Source organism: Pelodiscus sinensis, chromosome 24, assembly GCF_052426305.1.
Source record: "Pelodiscus sinensis isolate ZL-2025 chromosome 24, ASM5242630v1, whole genome shotgun sequence".
Classification (NCBI taxonomy): domain Eukaryota; kingdom Metazoa; phylum Chordata; order Testudines; family Trionychidae; genus Pelodiscus; species Pelodiscus sinensis.
The window spans coordinates 7,900,202-7,925,523 of NC_143075.1; the positions used below are offsets into that span (position 1 = coordinate 7,900,202).

The 25,322-nt window shown below is 47.1% G+C and overlaps 1 protein-coding gene, 1 non-coding gene and 1 pseudogene across 5 annotated transcripts in view; 1 reads left to right on the forward strand and 2 right to left on the reverse strand.

Moving 5' to 3' along the window:
* CALML6 (calmodulin like 6) overlaps positions 1-25,322 on the reverse strand; it is an 83,439-nt gene that overhangs the window by 44,731 nt on the left and 13,386 nt on the right. For 2 of the 4 annotated variants that reach the window (XM_075906363.2, XM_075906361.2), the window contains exon 3: positions 22,172-23,147. The exons of the other annotated variants lie outside the window; for them this stretch is intronic. The gene's annotated coding sequence lies outside the window, so the exon portion shown is untranslated. The remainder of the gene's footprint in view (positions 1-22,171; positions 23,148-25,322) is intronic. 4 annotated transcript variants of the gene reach the window in all.
* LOC112545141 (U1 spliceosomal RNA) lies at positions 14,757-14,913 on the reverse strand. Its single transcript, XR_012897388.2, has one exon. It is a non-coding gene; the product is annotated as a U1 spliceosomal RNA (small nuclear RNA).
* Positions 16,567-17,247, forward strand: LOC149521715 (uncharacterized; annotated as a pseudogene).

The following is a 25,322-nucleotide window of genomic DNA, read 5'->3' on the forward strand; positions in this document are numbered from 1 at the left end:
TTAAATCCCGGCTTTATTTGCACTTTCGATACATCTAATTTACATCCCTCTGCCGACAGAGGGGTGTAGTTTAGACGTACCCTAATAGAGCCAGAAGATGGAGCACCCAGGAGAAGACATTACTATAACAGGAAGAGTGATCTTGCAGTTAAGTCCCTATCTTGGCACTCAGCAGACTTGGCTTCAATTCTGAGTGCTTTCATAAGCTATTTGTGTAACCTTGTAACAAATCACATCCCCCCTCCATGCCTCTGTTCTCCAGCTGTCAAGTGGGAATAATAATATTTAATTTCTCTTGCCCCTTGACTGTCCTGTCTATTTAGACAGTAGGTGATTTGGGGCAGAGGCTCTCTCTCTCTCGTGTGTCTGGACAGAGCCTAGAACACAGGAGGGCAAAAGGGCCAGATTCCGCCCACTAAGAAAGTTGATTCAGCTTGTGGAGGCCCTGCTCCAAGGCCAACCAGGGCCTGGGGATAGGGGGCAGTGCGCAAAGTCTTCCCACGCCCTGTCCCCACCCTGAAAAGGGTGCACCGTGCTTAGAAGTTGCTGCACACTCCTGGCAGGGCAGGAAGAGACTTCACGTGCTCCCCCCACCCCCAAGCCCTGATTGGCCTGGGGAAAGGGGGAGAGGAGCGCACGAAGTCTCCTCCCGCCCTGCGAGGGGTGTGGCGCTTCTAAACAACACATGCTTCTTGCAGGATGGGGCAGGGTGGGAGGAGACTTTGTATGCTCTTCCCGCCCCCAGGCCAATCAGGGCTTAAAGGTGGGGGGAGCACAAGAAGTCTCCTCCCACCCTGCAAGGGGCTCAGCACTTAAAGTCAACCACCAGCTGCTGCTCAGCTGGCGGCTGACTCTAAGCACCAGGGCAGGGGCAGGGATCAAGAGACTTCATGTGCTCCCCTTCCCCAAGTCCTGATTGACCTGGTGGTAGAAGGGGGGAACATGCAAAGTCTCCTCCCACCACCAGAGGCACGGGTACCTAGAGGGAACCGCCCGCTGTTCAGAACAGCTGGCAGTTCTCTCTGGGGAGGGGGTAAAGACTTTGTGCACTCCCCCACTCCCAGTCTGTGTGTGCAGAAGCATGGAAGTGTCATTGTCCCTTCTGGGGTGGCTTGGGGCCACTTCAAAAATTTCAGAAGTGACCCCCCAGTCAAAAATTATTGCCCACACCTGGCCTAGAATGATGGGCCCTAATCTCTGCTGGGGGCTCCAGGTGTTACTGTAGAGCAAACATTAAAAATGTAGAATATCTTTGGCTTGCTTGAGTCTTTAGTGTTTTAATCCCTTCCCATTCTCCCAGCTAAAATGCTTTGTAGAGGAACTTCTCAATTAAAATGCCATTGTCACCTATTTACCATTTACAGTAGAGTGATAGACTGCTCATCTACAGTATGTACTATAATAACTCACAGATCCGGATTAATTGTGGTATTCTGTGGTGTTTCTGAACACAGTGGTTTGATAAACAACAGTGGAAAGTGGTCCATGGGAAACGTGATGTGAGCTAGATAATTAATCACCCTGTTTACCATCACAAACAGAGCTGCTGAATTCTGTGCTTTACCGGAGCTACCTATGCAATATTTTTTTATTGCACCACTAAGCCTGACATTGCATCATTCCATACAGTGAGAGTTCAACAGAGCCTTGTGATTTCAGGCACTGGCTCAGTGTGTTGCTAATTCGTGTGCCTCCGGTGAGACGACTTGCAAGAGGAAACAGACAAAGGGAGGGGAGATGAGAGAAGAGACTCTTCTACTTCTGCTGTTTCATCATTCAGACATGAATGAAACATTAAAAAATAGGAAAAGCAAATGCATATGAGGTACAAAGCACTTTGCAATGATTCTGGGTAGAAGGTGCTATATAAATATCCCTTCTGAAAAAGGGATCAGATTTTTGATGAGTCCAAGAAATTGCACAGAGTAACAATCTATAGGGATCAATGCTGTTCTGGCCTGGAAACAGGATAGGTTTTCCCATCTTGAATTTCTGTGACTCTGTACCATGGAGAAAACTATATTTCTTCAGTGCTTGATTTTGCTCCCATGAGAGTTAATCATAAAGAGACCTTAGCCCTTACTTTTTAGTGTGAATTGTAGGTATGACTTTTTGATAGTTAACCCAGCAGTCAATGTGTGTTACCATACTATAAGGATAAAAATCATACTAATTCCCTCCCTTGAGCTTCTCACAGAAATATTTCTGTGATTTCTTACACGTGGATGACTCTCCTTGCGCTAGTCTGTAAGGAATCACTGTTCTATTAAGTACTGCATTTTTAAAGAGCCATGACAAGAAATCAGCCACTACATGAGGGCACGAGAGACAGATGTGACACTTACATCATCTATGTATAATGCTGAAAAATACATTTGCAAATGAAAACAGGCATATAACAATCATGTACATTGGACATATTCCTCTCCTCACATGCTTGCATTGTATGTCACTTGCCTACTTAGGGCCTGATCCTGCAAGCAGGCCATTTAGTTCCTGTTTCTCATAGCTCAGCCAGTGCAGTCATTTATACATGTACCTATTATAACCCAGATGCCCAATTTAGCCTCTTTACAAATCAGAAGTAATATCACAGAAATGAAACTAGGTAGGGGGAGTTTCTTTGCACTCACAGGGGTGGGGAAATAGTCCAAAGATGAGATGGGTTGGACATGAATTTACAAACACACAACTCCACAACCAGTTATGGATTCAGAAGGGCATTTTTGGCAGGCAATCAAGTTGTGTGAGCCTTGTACTCCTGTGATTCATAAGGTCTTTGCTGCATTGTCTTGAATTCAGGGGAAGCTCCAGTACAACTCCAGTACCGGAAGTTCCACTTCCTCTCCAGCAGATTTCCCTCACCACATCTCTAAATGCAGAACAACACAGAATACATTTAGGCCCTGTCTGTCCAGGTTGTATTCTAATGTGTCTTTAACATGATTTGTTGCCTCACCAAAATGCTTCAACTGAACAGCTCTAGTGGGAAGCTCAGGAGTGTTGAAGATAAGATATTCCTTCCCTACTGGAAATACCCCAGGTTACAGCCACAGACACAATTTGGATCTGGATAGTTGTCAAATCTGTACAGCAGACATGATCAGAACAAAGGTATAGATGATCCCAAAGGTTACGTCTACACTGCCCAGTCTTGCACAAGAACATATGCAGATGAGGTGCCATTTTTGCTCAAGGGGCTTTTGCGCAAGAAGAAGCAGTCTACATTGCTCCTTTTTGCACAAAACTCCCCTCTTGTGCAAGAGCTGCACCTCAAGACACAGCCCGAAGTGTAGGGTAGATGCTGTCCATACTATGAACTTGGGCAAAACCCTAACTGAATGGAGTGGGTGTTTTGTTTGAGTGAGGACTGTAACCGCAGAACTGAGGTAACTGGGTGAAATTCTGGCCCAAACAAAATCAGTGGTAAAATTCCCATTGACTTCAATAGGGATGGGATTTCACCCTCTGATTTGTAACCAGGTTATGGAACCATTTAAAATCTACATCTTTAGGTTTTTATGCTGCTCTCAGCTCTAACACTCAGGTCATGTCTTCCCTAGGAGTACTTAACCAGCATAAGAATGTTCATATATTATCAGCAAGGTATAGCTGCAACTGTGCTAGGGACTTCTGGCAGTACAGCTTTGTGTTGGTCAAAGATCACACCTCTTCACATGTCTGATTGACAGAGTCTGCAGTGTTGACATGTACTGAGAGCACTGCACAAAAGTCTGCAGTGTTGAGATGTACTGAGGGCAAGTCTCCACTAGAATACTACATTGGTGTCTCATGTTGATACAATGTTCAGGGAGCTGCTTTTTTCACACACTTGAGCAATGTAAGTTACATTCATGTCAGTGGGAGCATAGACCAGCTCTAAGCTTATAGGGTATGTCTACACTACAGCGCTAATTCGAACTAACTTAGTTCGAATTAGTTAATTCGAACTAAGCTAATTCGAACTAACGCGTCTAGAACTAAAAACTAGTTTGAATTAGCATTTTGCTAATTCGAACTAGCGCGTCCACACTGATTGGACGCAGGGGCGCATTTAAGGGCGGCTGAAACTGGTTCTGGCAGGGCATCAGGTCAGTAGTTGCATTGTGTGGCTGCTGTCTGAGGCTATCTGAGGCTCGTGCTTAAAGGGACCCCCCCGGACAGCCGGTTCTCAGCTTTTCCTGCTTGCTTGCCAACCTCGCCGAGGGACAGGAAAGCGTTGGTCTCTGTGCCCGTCTGTGTCGGTGCTTCCCTTTGGGGACGCTGCCGCAGGTGGCAACATGGAGCCAGAGCTCGCCCTGCACCTTCTGGTGCACTTTCTGGACTTGCTGCTGCAAGCCTGCCAGCAATGGCTCGAGGCTGCCTGGTATCACCTGGTGCACGTCAGCCCCCTGCCTCTCCACCTGGCCGCCCTGGGGGCCGTGGAGGAGCTGCGGCGGTGCCCCGGCACTGGCGTGCCACGCCGCATCTGGCGTCTGGACATCAGCAGCGACTGGTGGGACCGCATCGTCCTGGAGCGCTAGGAAGACCGACAGTGGACCCAGAACTTCAGGATGAGGAGGGACACCTTCCTGGAGCTCTGCGAGTGGCTCGCCCCTGCTCTGCGCAGAAGGGACACTCGCATGAGGCCCGCCACCCCCCTCCAGAAGCGGGTGGCCATCACCCTCTGGAAGCTCTCCACGCCGGACAGCTACCGATCCGTCGGGAACCAGTTCGGCGTGGGGAGATCCACCGTCGGAGCGGTGCTCATGCAGGTATGGCACTCGTCGGCCACTGCGCCGGGGGGGAACGGGGGCTGCAAGGAGGGGATGGGCCACCCCAGGGACAAAGGGGGGGCGGGAGGAGGCGAAAGCGCCCCCCACCGGAGGGGTCGGTCTGTCCTGGCCGTACTACACGCCGCCAGGGGGGTTGCTTCCAGGAGTGGGGCGCGGGGCACTGCCAGGGCACGAATGCTCCCAGCCACCCGGGTGCCCCACTGATTGGCGCTTTGCTGTGTCTCTCTCCGCAGGTGGTCAAGGCCATCAACCGGGTGCTGCTCCGCAGGGTGGTCCGCCTCGCCGACCCGGATGCCGTCATCCGGGGATTCGGCGCCCTCGGCTTCCCCAACTGCGGGGGGGGCCATCGACGGGACGCACATCCCCATCCGTGCCCCGGAACACCAGGCGTCCCGGTACGTCAACCGCAAGGGGTATTCTCCATCCTCCTGCAGGCCATGTGTGACCACCGGGGACAGTTCACGGACATTAATGTGGGCTGGTCCGGCAAAGCACATGACGCCCGGATGTACCGCAACTCCTCCGTGTACCAGCGGCTACAGGACGGGACCTTCTTCCCCAACCGCCACATCAGGGTCGGGGACGTGGACATGCCTGTCTGCCTGGTGGGGGATGCCGCCTACCCACTGCAGCCATGGCTGATGAAGCCCTACACGGGGCACCTCAATCCCTCCCACCAGGCCTTCAATGCCAGGCTGACCAGGGCCCGCATCGTGGTGGAGGGGGCCTTCGGGCGACTGAAAGCCCGCTTTCGATGCCTCCTCACCCGTCTGGACCTGGCCGAGCACAACATCCCTCCCGTGGTGGCAGCATGTTGTGTGCTCCACAATTTATGTGAGAGAAAGGGGGAGGCTTTCCTGCCAGCCTGGATGGCTGAGGCTGACCGCATGGCTGGCCACTACGGTCAGCCCCGCACCGCCGCCGTCCGGGAAGCCCAGCGGGGGGCCGTCCGGATCCGGGAAGCCCTGCGGGAGAGCTTCCTGGTGGAGGAGGAGGACTGACCTCTCCCTGCATGCCCCACTGGGGCCTTCTTCCACCCTACCCTCTTCCCCTTTCCCCTCCCTACCTACTGTCAAATAAAGACACCTGTTTTTCAAACAAAAACGTCTTTTTATTTTACATAACTGGGGTGGGGGGGAGGGAGGGAGGAAGAAGGGTGGGAAAGGGGAGGGGGAAACCTGGGACGAGGGAGCTGGAAGGGGAGGGAAGGGAGGAAGGGAAAGGAAAGCTCAGGGGTGGGGGTCCGGCTGCCTCTCCTGTCTCGCAACACTGAGGGTCCGGGGGCGTTGGTGGTGAACGGTTGTGGAGGGTGGGGCAGGAGGGACGGGGGGTGTGGAGGAAGCAGGAGTGGGAGCAGGAGGGGAAGCAGGGGGAGGAGGAGGAGGAGGAGGAGGAGCAGGGGGAGCAGGAGGGGGAGCAGGAGGAATTGGGAAGCGGTCAAGCAGGCCCTGGAGGTGGCCTCGCAGGGCACGGCCCTGCTCCTCCAGTGCCTCCAAGCTCCTCCGGCGCAGCCTCAGGTCCTCCTGGACCCAGTGGTCCTGGAGACAGAGCTGTTGCTCCAGGAACCGGAGGTGCCACCTCTGGTACTCCTCCTGGTTCCTGGCTCTCCTGCTTGCCCGGGCGCGGGCGGCTGCTGCAGGCGGGGTGGTGCGCCCCGCAGTCCCAGGTGCTGCGGCTGTGGTGAAACAAGAACAGCGGTCAATTACCCCAGGGGTCCAGGTGTGTGAAACCCAGCTCCCCTCTGCAAGGCCAGGGCCCTTGCAGGATCCCCAGCTGCTGCTCCGTGGTAGGCAAGGCCCAGGCGCATGGTCCCGGGGCTCCCTCTCGCCCCAGCCCCCCGTACACATAAGGGGAGCATGATGGTACTCACAGGTGGACGCCTCTCCGGCCTCGGACGACACAGGCGAGCAGCTCTGTGGGGTGCCTCGGGGGTCCCAGGTCCTGGGCAGGCTGTCAGCAGGCTCCTGGCTCTCGGAGCCCTCCTCCTCCTCCTCCTCCATCTCTTGAAGCAGTCCCTCTGCCCCGGGGTCTATCACGTCCCGGGGGGCAGGGAAGGCATGAGCCCCCAGGAGGCAGTCCAGAGCCTGGAAGTGGGGGCATACCTCCGGGTCGGCCCCTGGCAGGCAGGCCCGGGAGTAGGACTGCCGCAGGTCCTTTATTTTCTAGCGCACCTGCTCCCGGCTGCACTGGTGGCCCCTGGCGGCCAGGCTGGCAGCCATGCGGCCATAGACTGCCGCGTTCCTGTGGCTAGTGCGGAGATTGTGGACATTGGAGGCTTCCCCCCAAACCTCAATGAGGTCCACGATCTCTGCACTAGACCACGCGGGCGCCCGCCTCTTGCGGCCCCGGGCAGGGTCCTGGGAGCCGCCAGGCTGGTCCCGGGAAGAGGAGGAGGGCTGGGTGTCATCGGGTGGCTGGCTCATGGGTGTCAGCTGCTGGGTGTGCTGGCACGGGTGCTGGCAGCCTTGCAACTGGCACAAACTGTGTAGCCAGCCCGTGGCCCTTTAAGGGCTCCAGGGCCGGGAGGGGGGCAGTACAGTTTGCCTGATGTTGGCCAGAGTGGCCACCAGGGAAACCTGGGAAGGGCTAGCCTCCCACTAGTTCGAATTAAGGGTCTACACAGCCCTTAATTCGAACTAGTAAATTCGAACTAGGCTTAATCCTTGTGGAATGAGGATTACCTAGTTCGAACTAAGCGCTCCGTTAGTTCGAATTAAATTCGAACTAACGGAGCGCTAGTGTAGCGCCTATGAAAGTTAGTTCGAACTAACTTTGTAGTGTAGACATACCCATAGAGAGTTTGTGCAAGTATGGTTCTCAGAAAGATAATCCAGTCCACATAGATCTACTGTGTCAGATTAATGCTTGAGTGCCATTTCTGAATACAATTTTCACTAACATGGTACAAATATAAGAAGCTTTATTTTGAATTTTTACATTTAGAGACAGGGAAGCCCTCCCCCTAGTTTCTTATCTTGCATCAGAGTTCAAGAGCCTTTCAAATGCAGCATGTGTTTAAAACCCATACCACACCACCCACTCATGCATGCATGCCTATGAGAAAAAGAATAAATGAGCCACAACAGCACTGCAAATGCTCACGCTGACAGAGCTTAATAAATAATAAATAGCAACACAGTCAATACCAAATGTCACAGAGCTGTGCTGTACTCAGATGCGTATCTGCTGACTGATGCATATTAGTAAAAGCAGCATAGCGCTCTTAGTTGAGGCCCATGTGTTATTTTTTGGTGAGGGGAGGTGGTTTTGCAAAAATGACTGGAAAGATCTTGTTTGTTTTATTGTTTATTTATTTCTATGAAAACTGCTTCTTGCAGAGAATTAAACCCCAGTGTATTGGTACAGTGCCTCTAAACTTTTCCAGACTACTATACCTCTTTCAGGAGTCTGATTTGTCTTGTTTACCCGCAAGTTTCACGTCACTTAAAAACTACTTGTTTACAAAATCAGACATAAAAATACAAAAAAAGTGTCTCAGTGCATTAATGCTGAAAAATTGCTTACTTTCTTATTTTTACCATATAATTATAAAATAAATATATTGGAATACAAATATTGAACTTACATTATAGTGTGTGATATATAGAGCAGTACTAACAATTCATTGGCTCTATGAAATTTTAGTTTATATTGACTTCACTAGTGTTTTTATGTAGTCTGTTGTAAAACTAGGAAAGTATCTAGAGGAGTTGATGTACCCCCTGGAAGATCTCTGTGCACCCTCGATTGAGAACCACTGTACTAGTACATGAGACCAAGAAAAAAAGAAATTGACCAGTCTATTCTAATTCAAATAGTACAGTGAAATGTAAAAAGCCAATATACTGTATTTTAAATGATGAAAAATACATTTATTAATAGTTTAAGAATGATTTTAAATATTATTTTACTCCTAACTGACCTTATAATGTATGAAACTGATTTTACTTTAGTTACATTATGATGGTAACCCAAAAGTCAAAGGATTAAGAACATCAAAAGGAACAGGTAGTATTAAATTAAAAAATTGGAATCCATACCCATCCAATCAAACCTCAGAACAAACAAATAAAATACTGCGGTAACACTCTCGTAATCTGAAGTGTCTGAGACAGTCATTGTATCATATGATTTTTTTTTTTTTAAGGAAATGAACAACCTTTTTAGGTCTCAAATCTCTGTGGTGCTGTTTCCTTTCTGGGAGGTTGTGAGCCTCAGATTCTCCTTGAAGTCAGTGGGAATTTTAGTTATTTACAAGACTGGAGACTTTGTTTAAAACAAACAAAAACAAAAAACCTCACACACATATCTAAAAATTTCTCTGGGCTGCGTTGCTCTATTACCAATGCAAATCCCTAACAGTACCAGTGTGGTAGAAGTTACAGAAAATACAAAGGTCTTTATGTGCTGCTGGATTAGCATGATACGCATCAGTAATATATCAGCATAACTCAGGCTAAACACACAGAGGCAATATTATAGCTCTGTTGTTGGGTTTTGGTAGCCAAGGGATGTGTTGGTTTGTCCATTACAATATAATATAAAATCCCCGTTTTTTCCAGCATTTAGAATTCTGAGGTAAAAAAGTCCTCAGTCCTAGTGTGAAACCTGCATTACAATAGTTATATTTAAAAGGGAATTTTAAAGGCTTAGGAACAAATAACTAATTATACAGCTTGGCAATGGTTTTCCTTTTTAGTGTGTTTTGGAGATTAATTATTTATTGTTGTTGAAATGGGGAGTAGTTAATGCCAATATCCTTTGTCCTGTTTAGAAATTCTTGGCTTGAGAGTTGGGTGGGCTTAAGATTTTAGGACTGGTCAAGAATTTTCCATCAAAACAGTTTTTAACGGAAAATTGGGCTTTTGACTAAACAAAAATGTTTGTGTAAAATTGCTTCTTTCTGTTGAAAATGTTGAATTCACTTAAAAACTGAAAACTCCAAATAAAAAAATGTGTGGGTTTTGGCTAAAAGCTTTTCAGTTTGGGGATTTTCTGTTTTTTTTTAATAATACTTGACATTTTCTATGCGTGGAGGGACCCACATTTTCAAACCAGCTCTAGTAAATGCAATCTTCAGATGTTAGAACTGTGAAATTATTTTTTTCAGACACATCTGGATGCTCTTAAACTGAATTTATTCTACATGTTAAATGTGGGTTTTACAGCCCTTCTAAGTCTTTATATACCCTTAAAAGTTATTTTTAAATGTTCTCGTTTTCCAGATAGCATAAAAACAGATCTTTTGAAACAAATCATACAATAACACTAACTGTCAAAATCTCATCAGAGGCCTTTGAACCAAATATGGTCACATGCTACACAAAATTATAACAAGAAGTTTCATGCACAGGCCCCAATCCTACAATGAGTTCTTTGCAAAAGGAGCCCTGTGGCTGTGCAGAGCTCATAGTAAGAAAAAGACTTTTGGGACTGATTCTGCAAACTCTTATTACTGGGAGTAGTCCTATTAGCAGGATCAGCCACTGTACAGTACTGTAAGCCTTTCAGAATAGGGTTAGGAGTGTTAAATAGCAGTTAATTGAATAGTCGATTAACCTCATGAATTCTTATCTGTTACTCGACTATTCTATAGTCCCTCAGGGTGGTGCCGGCCGCCAGTGTGCTCTGGCCCCACTCCCACGGAGCTCCCTGCCATCTGTGCTGCTGCCTCTCTCTCAGAAGCAGCAGTGTAGGATGTCAGGCGGGAACTGATCCGTGAGGGGAGCCAGTTTAAAAACCAGCTCCCCTCATGGACTGCTACCTGTTGCCCCGCACTGCTGCCTCTGATATAGGGCTGAGCTCTTGGACCTGGCACTGGCTGGAAATGAGCTGGGCTGCCTGCTCTCCTGGCTCCTAATACACTTTAAATGCAGAGCCACAGCGGGAGTTGGTCCCGGACCCAGCACAAGCCAGGACTGAGATGGGCTGCTGGCCAGCCTGCTAAAAAATGTATTGGCAGGAGGAGGGGGGAAGAGATACATGTAGTCTATAGCATTAACCTATAAGCTTTTGCTTATTGGTTAACTGACTATACTATTATATCCCTAAATAGGGTTCATGTTGTCTATGTTTGTCTGATAAATGTTATGCACATTTGTTTGTTAAATGCCATGCACATTTATGTTTGCAGTGTTGCTAGCACTGCACAGGTTACTTGCATTGGTCCCAGGATATTGGTGCAACAAGATGGATGAGGTACCAGACTGGTGAGAGAGACAAGCTTTCTTCCGGTCTGAAGAGCTCTGTATAAGATGGAAAACATGGCTTTTTCACTAACAGAATCTGGCATAATAAGAGAGATACTCCACCCACCTTATCTGTCATCTTGTTTGGCACTATATACAGAATGGTACATGATTCTTTCTTTGCTGTAGGATTGTTTGATTTGATTCAAGAAAAAGTTCTTTCAACTAACCAACCAGACTTGTCCACTAAATAAACCTGTTGGTCATTTGTGTTGATATTTATGCCTGGTTGCTATTAAACATTTTCTTTTACATTCCTCAGTGGACGTTGAGAATATATTGATTAGACTGGAGAGTGATGTCTTCTATTTCTTCATAAAACAGGATGGGATCTGAGTCAGTGTAAGTTTCTCTCACCTCACTCCCCTTGCATTGGGTCTCAACTCACATAAGGAGTAATTAGCTATAAGGAGTAATTTAGTAATAACAACAATAAAGGTTTCTGTATCTACAGCTCCTCCAATCCAAGGATCTCAAAGCACTTCACAAGCATGATTAGATCTGGATTAATCCTCTCAACACTTTTGTATAGTAGATGAGCATTACCATGCCAGTTCACTTAATCTCTCTGCCTCAGATGTAATTTCCTCAAGGCCACACAAAGTCTGGAACTAGAAATGAAGAGGTATGTCTCCATTACAATTAGACACTTGTGGCTGGCTTGTGCCAGCTGAGTTGGGCATACAGAGTTTTTTCCTTGCAGTGTAGACATTTGAGTCTTGAGAAGGATCATGAGATCTAGGACTCTCCAAGGAAGGAGTGTTCCAGACCTTAGGGTACAGCCTAACCCCAAAGTCTACGCTGCAATGAAACAGTGGGAGACCTTGGAGCCAGTGTCAGCTGGAACAGGCAGCAATGGGTTTTTATTTACATTGTAGAGACATACCCTTTCCTGTGCCTTAAATCCACAAACAACCTTCCTGCAGCTGCCACCATCCATTCCTTGTTTGCTCTGTGGGGGAATTATTAACAAGATTGTTTTGCAGGAGGGATAACTTGTAAATGGGATTATCTTCAAACAAGATTATCTACTAAAATAGCAAACCCTGTGTTGAAACTCCTGGGAGGAAACCAAAATGATAATACAGAGACAGGAGAGGCATGGATGAGGTCAGGAGAAGGCTGAAGCTAGATCTATAACAGCCAGGTAGTGTGACAATGGTGAGATATCAGGGATACATTCTGTGAAGGAGAAAGTATTTCAGATCAGAAGAATATATGAAGAATATGAACCCATCCCTAATACCAATAATGCTGATAGCAAATAGGCTCCTGATTACTACCAAGAGCTTCCTTTGATTTAAATCAGTGTTTCTTAAACTTTTTAAGACCAAGGAACACCAAACAATAATTTTTTTTAATAAGGAACACCAAGGATATTTTGTTGAGGAAAAAAAAGGGTTGGGGGAAAGTTATTGAGCAAAAAAAAAAAAAAAGTCACCTGCCCCTTTAAGGGCAGCCATTTTGAATTCTGTTGTTCCCCACGGCACACCTCCGACTGCCTTGCGGCACACCAATGTGCCGCAGAACAATTTAAGAAACACTGATTTAAATTATTCCAACACAATAACTGAAATCACTATACTTGCGGTAGGTTTTATCCATAAACAGGGGCTCTGACAGACTTGCCCGGCCCCTGGGCAAGGTGGGGAGGTGACTCCATGCTCCCAAAAGGGGTGGAGCCTTGGGCAGAAAGGATGAGGCTCCTCCACCTCCCTAAGCAGCCCTCGCAACTGCTCAGAGCACGCTGTGTGACACTCCATGAGCAATTTAAAGGGCCTGGAGCTCTGGCTGCCTGTGGTGGCAGACAGGAACCCTGGGCCCTTTTGAATCGGCAGGTCTGGGACAATTGCCTCCTATGTCCCTCCTTCCCCTCCGGGATGGACTTGTCCATAAAGATGAGCATGTGCTCCAGCCTTCTTTCCTTAATGGTGTTTGCCATTTGCACCACAGGTCATATAGGATGGGATTTTCATAACCAGCTCCTAGGATAAAATCCTGATTCTACTGAAGCCAGCTTCAACACTGCCATTGACTTCAATTAAATGAATATTTCATTGAATTGCCCATGAATTGCAATGGGAGTTGGACGTCCAAATCTTTGCACTATAGTGATCAATGGTCTGCCATTGTCTGAAGGGGGGAAAGATTAAATGAAAAGGAGGGAGAGGAGAGTAGGGAGGGGGACCAGATGTATAGGCGTGGGCCATGTTTATCATGTGCTTTTCAAAAAAGGGCTTCACTTTATTTGGATACTGTGGAACCTACATTGAAGGACCCTTCTCAAGTAAACAATCGTTTTAAAGTCTCCCCCAGGCTCCCAGTACGCTCCTGTTTGTCCTTTAGTTAAAGAGCTAGCTCTGCTAGGCAACCGTTTCTGGCTGTTCCCCTGGGTCATAGCTTAGGAGAAGTTTCACTTTGTATATGTTTTGTTTTGTTGCATGGAAACATGGCTTTTAACAGCCATTTTTTTAACAGGTGCTTGCCGGAGAGGGCATTGCTGAACTGGGATCCTTGCTGACAAGTGGTTTGAAAGCTGGGACATGCTTTGTAATCAGATCCTGGAAGCCATGGGGAAAGTTCTTATTTAGCCATTTAGAGGACTTACCCTGTGCTCACAAAGGGACTGAAGTTACTGAGATTTGTATGGCAATCATTTCATTGCATTTGTCCCTATGCAATCTCTAAACAGCGAGCAACAACGAAGAGCAAGATAGAATGGAACCTGACCTGTAATCAAACACTGGTGCTCTTCAATTTAACTTCTTCTCTCTGCCTGGCCCCTAAACAGACTTCTTCATTCTTGTTCCTCCCAAGATCTCCATCAATTTCCCATCCTAGCTCCTCCTGCCTCAGCTGAGCGAGAAAATACAGTATGTGGATCACTTTCACTGATACATTTGGGCTCCAATAATCTGCTGGGCTCAAATCCCAAGGATTAACTAAATCCCAATTTAATGCATTTTACAAACTACTTTTCTCTGTCTTTCCCAGTATGCACTGCTCTTCTGCCCAAAATGTTCACAATAGGGAACAAAAGTAACTAAGCCCATATACCATGGGACCTGACATTTAATGATTCCCATATCTCCTCTTGCAACAGTTCTTTGCACTCCTCATTTAACTAGTTCTTTATTCATTCCCATGTTGTACCTTCAGCCCCTAGGGTTCTTAGGGCACTTTAAACAACAGTCTACCAGGTGGAGCACTGCAAAGGTTTGATGAACATCTACACGCATTATGTAGCATTCATGGCAACTTCTTTTGGAGCTCTCCTTTAAATAGATAGCTAGGCAGGGGTTTTTCTTGCTGAGTTTTGAGTTGTTTTCCATTGTCAGAACTAAACAATCAATTATCCGTGGTCAAAGGTTCTGCAAAATCCTTTTCACCAACATCAAAGTTGCAGCCCTAATGAAGCTCCCCTACAAAACTGGCTCTCAGGGAACAGGAATCGGCCCTAAGGGTACATCTACACAGCAGTGTTATTCCGGAATAATTGATGTTATTCCGAAATAACAAAGAGCGTGTATAAACTTCAATCCATTATTTCAAAATAATGTCGAGTTGGAAGACTTCTTACTCTGACTCCTGTAACCCTCATTTTATGAGGAATGAGGGAAATCAAAGAAAGAGTATTCTTCCTTCGACTTCCTGCTGTATAGACAACGCCAAAAGCTGAAATAAGCTATTTCAACTTAACCTACACAACTGATGAAGCTCAAGGTTTTTTTTCCAAGGGAACATGCAAATGCAGTCCCCCACTACCACAATTTATGCAGTCGAGTTTCCCGCATTTGGGGAAATCGCAGGGGTCAGCACACTGGCAGTGCAATGGATGAGCCTCACCCTGGGAAAACCACCTTCATGATCATGATATCTGCCTGACATAGCTCAAGTTGCGTAGCTTAATTTGACTTTTGTCCTGCTCTGTAGACGTGCCCCTAGAGAATCCATTAATTTTACTGTCACAATAAAATAAAGGGTCATTTTATTTTCTGAGTCTCTCTTTCTTGTATCACAAATGTGGGCTGTATTCGCCTGGTTTGATTATTAATGAATGAACACTGAAATAAACCCCTCAGTTTGTGCACTAGATCTTTCTTATCTTAACACAGAGTAAAATATTTTAGCTTTATAAACCAAATTTTGTTGACGTCTAGATGCTGGAATCTGTGGCAGCACTGAAGTTACATTGCAATTGCAGCAATAAAATAAGACACGGTCTATTTGGAAGAACAGCACTCTTGTCAGGAATTCCAGCAAGTTTTGTAACAGCTTCCCTATGATCACTGTGGCCATTTCCTGAAACTGCATTCTGTCAAGGAGCAAAAAGTACTCTGTAGGAAATTGACATGCAACTTGATAAATGGAGTCTCCTTTGTATTTGGAGGTATTTCCCATGGGCAAGCTTTACTGCAGAGTGAATGCATTTGACATCATGGAAACTTCAGTAGTTAGGTTGAGTTCTCAACACTCTCTGCATCTCCAAGGTACCTGTTGTTTATCTGTTAGTTGTTCAATGAGGCAATGATTCCCCTAAGGAAAAGCCCCTTCAAAATAAAAAATATTTAATACTAACTTCTACTCATCAGCAGCTTTGTGCATTTGAATTCAGGCTACAGAAATGGTAATACAAAGGTAATTTAGTTAGCAGAAAACACAGAAATATCGAGCGCAGGGTTGGATCATGATAATGCCACTTATCACTTGGGATATACTTTGCTGTAACCAGAATCATTATTACATTTAAAGTGTATGGGGGAAAGGAGACAGGCTTCTACACACCAGACAGGTGTTTCTCAACCTTTTTTTCTAAATTACCCCTTTTTCAAAACAAAACAAAACAAAACAAAACAAAACAAAAAAAAGATAAGTACCCCGAGTACCTACAGTTTTCAGATACACAATTTTCTTTTTACCATTGCAACACATTTGTTTAAACAACTTAATCATAGCCGGTTGGGCAATGAAATTTTTGGGTGCAAAAAGTACAAAAATAATAAAGTGCTGTAAAATTTAAAACAAAAATTCAGTTTTCTCCAAATTTTAGTTGTGTTGACATAGCCCCAAGACTTCTCTCAAGTACCCCTGTGGGTACTTGAACCACCAGTTGAGAAACACTGCACTAAACTATGACTAACCTCATATTCTCTCCTTCAGTTTCCCTACATGTGCCTAGGACAGGGTATAATTACAGGTCCAATCCTCAGATTTAGATGACCTAAGCTCAGTGCATAACCTGAGGTGATGGGAAAAGGTATCTATACATCTATTTTCTGCTCTCCCAATACCTTGAGGCTACGTCTACACTGGCCCCTTCTTCGGAAGGGGCATGCTAATTTTGAACTTGGGAATAGGGAAATCCGCGGGGGATTTAAATATCCCCCGCGGGATTTAAATAAACATGGCCGCCGCTTTTTTTCCGGCTTGGGGAAAAGCCGGAAAAAAGCGTCTAGACTGGCGCGATCCTCCGGAATAAAGCCCTTTTCCGGAGGATCTCTTATTCCTACTTCAAAGTGACTGGCCTCTTACACCCTTCCACAATGCCTGTTTTTGCCTCTCTGATCATCTGTTTGATCTCTACTGCCTTGCTCTTAGGTGACCAACCCTTAGACCCACTCTGCATGCCTTCAGAAATGTGAAAGTCCTCTTCCTGTTTGCTCAGTGATGCGTGGTGTATTCTCATCTCATTTATTCGCCCTCTCCATGCATCAGGAGATCCCCTGCTTAAAGCCATGCCAGGGTGCTGGACCTCATCAGCGTTTGGGGAGAGGAGGCAGTGCAGACCCAGCTATGCTTCAGCCATAGGAATTATGATTTTTATGGACACATTTCCAGATTCATGACTGAAAGGGGCCATAACTGGGACACTCTGTAATGCAGAGTCAAAGTGAAGGCGCTGCAAAATGCCTACCACATGGCATAGGAAGCATACCACCACTCTGGTGCTGTGCCTACAACCTCCAGTTTCTATAAGAGCTGGATGATATACTTAGGGGAGACCCCACCTCCACTCCAAAGACCCTCGTGGATACTTGGGAGCTCAGAGGTCATCCAACATTGGACTGAGACAGGAGGAGGAAGTTGTGGCTGAAAGTACTGAGAGGGAGGCGGATCCAGAACAAGAGGAGGAATTTTCATCCACAGAGGCTTGCACTCAGGAGTTGTTTTTTACCTCCAATGCTGTGGATGATATGACTTGGTGTGATGGGTCAGTATCATGAAGCACTCAAGCGAGTTCCTGGGAGCATGAGTGTTACAGAAAGGAGGCTTTTCGGTTCTGTATGTTGATGCTACCAGCAAAAGGGCAGTCAGATGGCGAACAGACTGTTAATGCAATCTCTTATGTCATGGTAATCTGTTTCACAGACCTTATCAAAAGTGCCATGCAACTGCTATGCCACCCTTCTTAAATTTGCTAGCAAAGCAAATGTGGTCTTTGACCCATAAAGGCTGACATTCCCTCGCCACTGTGTTGTCAGCGGAAAACGGGGGGACCATTGCTCAGCAAAAACAAGCTGCATACGGTCCCAGACGGACCCCACAGTCAAGTAAAAGCCCCCCATTTGCTTCCCCGCTCACCCTAAGCAACTAAATGTTTTCCAGAATGAACACATTGGAAATGAGAGGCCATTACTAACTTTTGCTGTGTCCCCTGAACTTCGCAGTGCTCTCTCCAAATCACACTAGCCCACAGTACAGAATGGTCATGCACGAATGAAAATCCCTGCCCTTTCCCCTGCCCTTGTGAAGAACTCACCATTGTGGGGTTCCTGTATGTTATGTTTGCCTGCTCTGGAACTAGGGACATTAAGGAGTAGTTGACTACTTGCTTCCCCACCTTGCTGCCTTTGTGTCAGAGCCAACAAGGGAGGGGGCAGGAGCTGGTGCTGAGGGGGGAGCTGGATTAAAAGTTGGTTCCCCCAGCACCATCTCTGCAGTGCAGGGGGGCGGATAGGGGAGGCAGAGCCACAGCGGTCCTGGAGCTGGCTCAAACAGTCCCTGCTCGTGCCACCCCCGGGAGCTAACCACACTGAAGTTTAAATTCAGTAGGAGCCAGGCTGCCTGAATCCCCCAATCAACTAATCGAGTAGTCAGTGGAAATTCCATCAACTACTCGCTTAACTAATTCATCACAACTTAACATTCGTGTCTGGAATAGTCAGACAATGCTAGCCACGTGAACAGTGCAAGTGTTTCAAAAATGTCGAGGCAGTACTGTATCTAGTGTTAAGAAAGGACCCTCTGCAACATGTTGCAAATGTGCCTTGACAGAGACAACCTCGGAATGGCAGTCTGAGGTCCTCAAGCTTGCTGAGCATCTGAAAAGGACCAGGAAGCAGTCAAGAAAAGACTAGAGAGAAGTTTTTGTGTGACATCCTGAGTCACGCTGCTGAAGAAGGAGAGGGACAGTGACAGGAGGGAATGTAAGAAAAGCACAGAGCAACTCCTAAACATTATGAAGCGGCAAGCAGACACACTCCAGACATTACTAGCACGGTAGACAGAGCAGCAGTGTAGCCATCCTCCCTGCAGCAGGTGTCCCAAAACTGTTTTCCGTACACCTTCCTCTCCCTCACTGCCAATGCAATTTAGACACTACCCTGTCCCTGGGCACCACCCACTGTACTCCACACCTGTCCACCCAAACTCCACCCATGCATACTTCCACAGGCACCCGAGGCACTCAACACCCATTCACATGCAGTTTCACTTCAATGAACTGCAGACCCTCTTGCACAGCACATCAGACAGCCAAGTTGCATATGAAACTTGGAGATATATATATATATACAGGGCTTGCCGAACCGTGGCGAGCCCCGCTCGCCTGCCGTGCATTATTTGCCGAGCCCTCTGTGTGTGTGTGTGTGTGTGTGTGTGTGTATATATATACACACACACACACACACACACACACACACACACACACACACACACACACACACACACACACATATATATATATATATATATATATATATATATATATATATATATATATATATATATATATATATATATATATATAAAAAAGCCTGCGAAACTCTAGGGACCTGCCTTACCTCCTGCCTCTCCCACCTCCTGCATGCCTATCTCCCATCCAGTGCAGATGTTTCATGCTGCACGTGTCCCCTACATTTGCTGTGTTTAATAAATTAAATTGATTTGTTTCAAAACAATCTTTATTCCATTACAAGAAAGCAAGCAGGTAAGCATACCCCAGCAAAGCTTCAGTCACTATAGTGTTAAGTGCAGCATACGGACCAATCAGAGTAACCCACTAGCAATGCAGTCACTGCACTCCCACGCATGGCAACAAGTTTTACTGACTTTCAACCTCTAATTGCTGCTTCAAGGCATCCTGGCATGCTGTATCCTTCATAATATTTGCAAAGGGAGGGGGGAAATATGTGCTCCTGTAATAGCCCTGGTCTTGGCTGTTCAAACATGTCTTTCAGGCACTGAGCCTCAGCGGTCCAGCCCTGAGTGAAGCTTTCACCCCCCCTCCCTTTGCAAATATTATGAAGGATACAGCATGCGGCGATAACCATAGGGATGTTACAATCGGCCAAGTCCAGCTTCCCATATAAACAATGCCAGAGGGCTTTCAAATAGCCAAAAGCTCAATCCACAGTCATTCTGCACCTGCTCAGCCTGTTGTTGAACCACTCTTTGCTGCTGTCAAGGCTCCCCATATATGTCTTCATGAGCCATTGCATTAAGGCAGTGTTTCCCAATTTTATTTGGCCGAGGAACTCTTTTCAGAATTTCAAGGAACCCCAAGGTTTGTCAAGCAAAAAAAAAAAAAAAAAAGAAAGAATGGGGGGGGGGAGAGGGACCCACCAATGCATAAAAATCACGTTCCTTCCCCAAGATCCCTCCCACTCTCCTTCGTTGAGGCCTCATCCGCTCTGTTTCCCTCCTCTCCATCACTTGCTATCCCCAGCCCTTATACACTCTCACTAGGTTGAGACAGGAGCTGTGGGGTGGGAATGAGAGATTGGGGTGGGGGACGGGATGAGAAGTACAAGCTCTAGGAGGGAATTTGGATGCAGGAGAAGGGGATGTTGGCTTGGGGAGGGGGCTCCAGGCTTGGAAGTGTTGGGCTCATGTGGAAGGTTGGGGTGCTGAGCAATCAGTGGTTTGAGCATTGGCCTGCTAAACCCAGGGTTGTGACTTCAATCCTTGCAGAGGCCATTTAGACATTTGGGGCAAAAATTTGTCAGGGATGGTACTTGGTCCTGCTGTGAAGGCAGGGGACTGGACTCGATGACCTTTCAAGGTCCCTTCCAGTTCTAGGAGATAGGCAATCTCCATAATTTAAGAGGCCAGTGTAGACAGGCAACATGAATTTCTTGCGCATGAAAGCCCTATGGCTAAAATGGCCATTGGCACTTTCTCAGGCAAGAGAGCGTCCACACTGCCATAGATGCTCTTGCGCAAAAGCACAGCTCGCACATGGCAGTGTGGACGTGTTCTTGCACAAGAACTCTTGCGCAAGAAACCGCCAGTGTAGACATAGCCTAAGAGTTTCCTCGCATGAGCAAAATGAATTTTGTGTTGTGCACCAGTACTGAGTTCACGTGGCTTGTTGTTTGTGCCACTGTGGCACTCAAGTTATTAATAAATGTTTTTAAACCTTTACCTTTTCTCTCTGATGCCATGTCTCCTCCCCTTCCATCAGTTCCCCTGGTGCCTGCTGCCTCCCAACTCCTCACCCTCCTCTGCTGTCCTGACTCTTGCCTTTCCCACTGCCCTTATCCCTCCTGCAACCTGCCCCCCCTCCACCAGCCCTTCTCTCCTCCCTGTGCCCACTCCTCCAGTAGCCCCACTCTGATCATCTGAGCTACCCCTCCTAATCCCCTCTTCTAACACCTCCCTCTACAAACCTGCCCTGCGTCTCTCCTCTGGTGGTGGTCCCTCCCTGCAGGTGTATGCCCTTCTGTTTCACCCCCAGAATCCCCTGGCACCTGCACCTTCCCTTATCCCTGCACCCTCCTGGTGCCTCCCCCTTCTCTTACTGCCCCTACCTCCTTTGCCCTCTTTTTCCCTGATACCCACTCCCTCACCACCCTCTGCTCCCGTTCCCCTCATGCCTCTGTGCCCTCACACACGACTTGCTCCATCCCCGCCTCCCTCATGCCCACCCCTTCTTTCAAGCCTTCTCCCAGTACCTCCCCCTTCCCCCTCTAGCCTCCAATGCCCTTCCCCTCTCCCCTCCCAGCATCACCCTGTCTCCCTCCCACTGACACTTCCCCTCCTGCCTTTTTCCTCATTGTCTGTACTTGGCCCCCTGGCATTTGTCTCTCCTCTACCCTGTCCTTTTGGTGCCTTCCCCTCTCTTCCCTCTCTCTCCTTCCCCTCTGCTCAAGCCCCTTCCTCTCCCAGCCTTTCCCCTTCCCTTTCCCCTCTGCACAATCCCCTTCCTTTCCCAGCGCTTCCCCTTTCCCTACCTTCTGCCTTCTACTTTGTGGGGCTGGAGTCTGCGCTCTGTCCCTGGACTCCAAACCCGCAACTCAGCCATACGGCGCAACGCAGCACCCAGCAGTTTTAAAATCCCAGGCCGTGACGTTACATCACGCCTGGGCATCTCCCCGCCTACCGGTTTGAGCATGCCATGCAGGGCAGCAGCACCCAGCAAGGGGAAGCTCAGTGAAGGTTGCACACAGCAGGGACGAGACAGGACGGGATGGGGATGGGGGAGACATGCTCTGGGGCCGGGGTGGGAGGATGCGCGGGGGGGGCCGGGGCCCACTCCAGTTCCAAATATTGGTGCAGCATGGGCACCACGAGCCCATACAACTCGCTGTCCATGCCTGTGCTAGCTAGCCGGCTCTCTCTCTCTTTCAGAGGCGGTGGGGGAGTGCCGGCTCCTCGCGGAACCCCTAGTTTTGCTTCGCGGATCCCCAGGGTTCCCCGGAGCACCAATTGGGAAACACTGCATTAAGGGATAGGCAGCAGTGTTCCCTCTAAGCTGCTTCACAAGTGATTAATCAGCCCCGCCCTGTCAGAGGCTCAGGGATCCATGCCCGGAGCTGACTGACTGGCGGGGCTGATTAATCACCTGTAAAGCTGTGCTGCTGAGTAGCTGAAAGAGAACATTGGTAGGCAGAGTCTCTAAGGATCACAATGGGAATTTCTACTTACCCCAGGATGATCTTCTGGTCTGTGAAGAATGTCCCTGCTTGCAGTTTCCTGAACAGACCAGTGTTCCAAAAGATGCAAGCATGATGCACCTTTCTAGATCAGCCACCGTTAATGTCTGTGAAACACTCATACTGATCCACTGACTTGCAGACCATGGAGAAGTATCCTTTGTGGTTAATCTACTCAGAGGTTAGGTTGTCTGGTGACAGAATTGGAATCTATTTCCCCACTGGAGTTTGGGAAGCCCATTCAAACAAAACCATCCACAATTTTATGCACATTGCCCAGAGTCATGGTCTTCTGCAGCAGGATGCAATTGATGGCCCTGCACACTTCCATTAGCATGAGTCCAATGGTCAACTTTCCCTCTCCAAATTGATTGGTGACCGAACAAAAGCTGTCTGGAGTAGCCACTTTCCATGATGCAATCGCCATGCACTAGCACGGTAGCTCTCCACTAGCACGGTAGCTCTCATTTGTGTGTCCTTGTGCCACAGGATGCAGGTGAGCTCAGCACACAGTTCCACAAAAGCGGCTTTTCTCATCCAAAAGTTCTGCAGTCACTGCTCATCATTCCAGGCTTTCATGACGACGTGTTTCCACCACTCAGGGTTTGTTTCCCAAGTCCAAAAGCAGTGTTCCACTGCGGTAAGCACCTCCATGAATGCCACAAAAAATCTTGCACTGTACAAACACTGCATAGACTCACCATTGTCACTTTGCAACTTCAAGAATAATTTGACTGTCATTTGTGACATGAGATTGCCATTAGTGAGACCTATCAGCGTTTTCATCAGCAGCTAGGGATCCATTCCCACAGACTGGGGAGGCAGAGCTCACAGCACAGAAGCCGTTGAAAGATGGTGCCAAATGCGGACAGAAGCACAAGGGTTGCTGGGATGTGAAACGATGCACCGTAGTGCACTTGGTCAGGACCAGGATGCCCCATGCCTCCACTCTGCCTTCCCACAAACCTCTGCAGCAGAAGAGGAAGAGATGCTCTGTGAGATAACTCCCCAGAATACATTGCTCTGAAAGGTTCTGCAAGTCTGATCATGCTACTGCACTGGCAGCCAACAGTGTGGACACCTAGCAGCAATTTTACTGATGTACTCTATGGGCAGCGCTATAACTTCCAGCTCTTTACATCTACCAGCGTAGACATGGCCTCAAGTATTCTTAGAATACGTCTATGCTGCAAAATGTACCCAGGTCCTGGCTAGCCAAACCAGCCTTCGAGTGTCCACACTGCTGAGCTGGGCATGACCCAGATTCTGTACACCCATATCCACACTAATGCTGCAGCAACACATGTTTGGTGCTGGGATCCATTTTACAGATGTACTGTACTTATTTAACAGATGAGTACATTCAAGAACAAAAAAGGTAAGTGACATGTCAGGGCAAAGCTATGAATAGAACCCAGGAATCCTGATTCCCTATCCTTCCTGCTCTTACTACTAGATCATGCTACAACTCTCCTAATTAGCATTCCCTTCCCCCCAGTTTTCATCCTTAAAGGTCCTCTCAGAAGACTCCCATCTGGCCAGAAAACTTGCTACTGTTCTGTTTTCCATTCTCAGAAAGTATTTAAAATAACTTTTTTGTTCCAAAGCAAAAGGCAAGCTGAAAGAAACCGTGAAACTTAAGAATGTAATTGAGGAGACGGAGCTAGTTACTCCCACCTTTTCCTCCTCCTCCTCCTGTGCTCACTGAGTATTTGTATTGAGTATGAATTAAAAAAAAAAATCTAAAAAATGAATGCAATCTGACAATTTGCTACCTGGACTGCTCCTCAGAAACCAACAGCCATGATTTTCACTGCATTGTTAATAAGGGCTGGCAAAAAGCAGCAAGCCTACAAAGCTCCAGCATAGGAAAAAGGTTCATGAGCCCTTTGAGTCATGCTGGGGCTAATGTATGGTTCTAACTTAAAATGCTTTAAAACTCAAAGTTGCATGCAGTTTTTAGGCTAGGCAGGTTATGATTCTGGAAGAATGGGGGGCGGGTTGGTGTGTTTCTTTTTTATTTATTTGGTTTTTTTCTTTGTTGTTGGATCAAAAGGGATGAGACTTTAAAGCAGATCAAAATCAAGGTTAGCGTTACCATCTACCTCATAGAATCATAGAATAATAGGACTGGAAGGGACCTCGAGAGGTCATCGAATCCAGCCCCCCGCCCTCAAGGCAGGACCAAGCTCCGTCTACACCATTTCTGACAGATGTCTATCTAACCTGTTCTTAAATATCTCCAGAGAGGGAGATTCCACCACCTCCCTTGGCAATTTATTCCAATATTTGACCACCCTGACAGTTAGGAATTTTTTCCTAATGTCCAATCTAAACCTCCCCTGCTGCACTTTAAGCCCATTACTCCTTGTCCTGTCCTCAGAAACCAAGAGGAACAAATTTTCTTCTTCCTCCTTGTGACACCCTTTTAGATATTTGAAAACCGCTATCATGTCCCCCCTTAATCTTCTTTTTTCCAAACTAAACAAGCCCAGTTCATGAAGCCTGGCTTCATAGGTCATGTTCTCTAAACCTTTAATCATTTTTGTCGCTCTTCTCTGTACCCTTTCCAATTTCTCCACATCTTTCTTGAAATGTGGCGCCCAGAACTGGACACAGTACTCCAGCTGAGGCCTAACTAGTGCAGAGTAGAGCAGCAGAATGACTTCACGAGTTTTGCTTACAACACACCTGTTGATACAACCTAGAATCATATTTGCTTTTTTTGCAACAGCATCACACTGTTGACTCATATTCAACTTGTGGTCCACTATGACCCCTAGATCCCTTTCCGCCATGCTCCTTCCTAGACAGTCGCTTCCCATCTTGTATGTATGGAACTGATTGTTCCTTCCTAAGTGGAGCACTTTGCATTTCTCTTTATTAAACCTCATCCTGTTTACCTCTGACCATTTCTCTAACTTGCTAAGGTCATTTTGAATTATGTCCCTATCCTCCAAAGAAGTTGCAACCCCACCCAGTTTGGTATCATCTGCAAACTTAATAAGCGTACTCTCTATCCCAATATCTACATAATTGATGAAGATATTGAACAGTACGGGTCCCAAAACAGACACTTGCGGAACTCCACATGTTATCCCTTTCCAGCAGAATTTAGCATCATTAACAACAACTCTCTGACT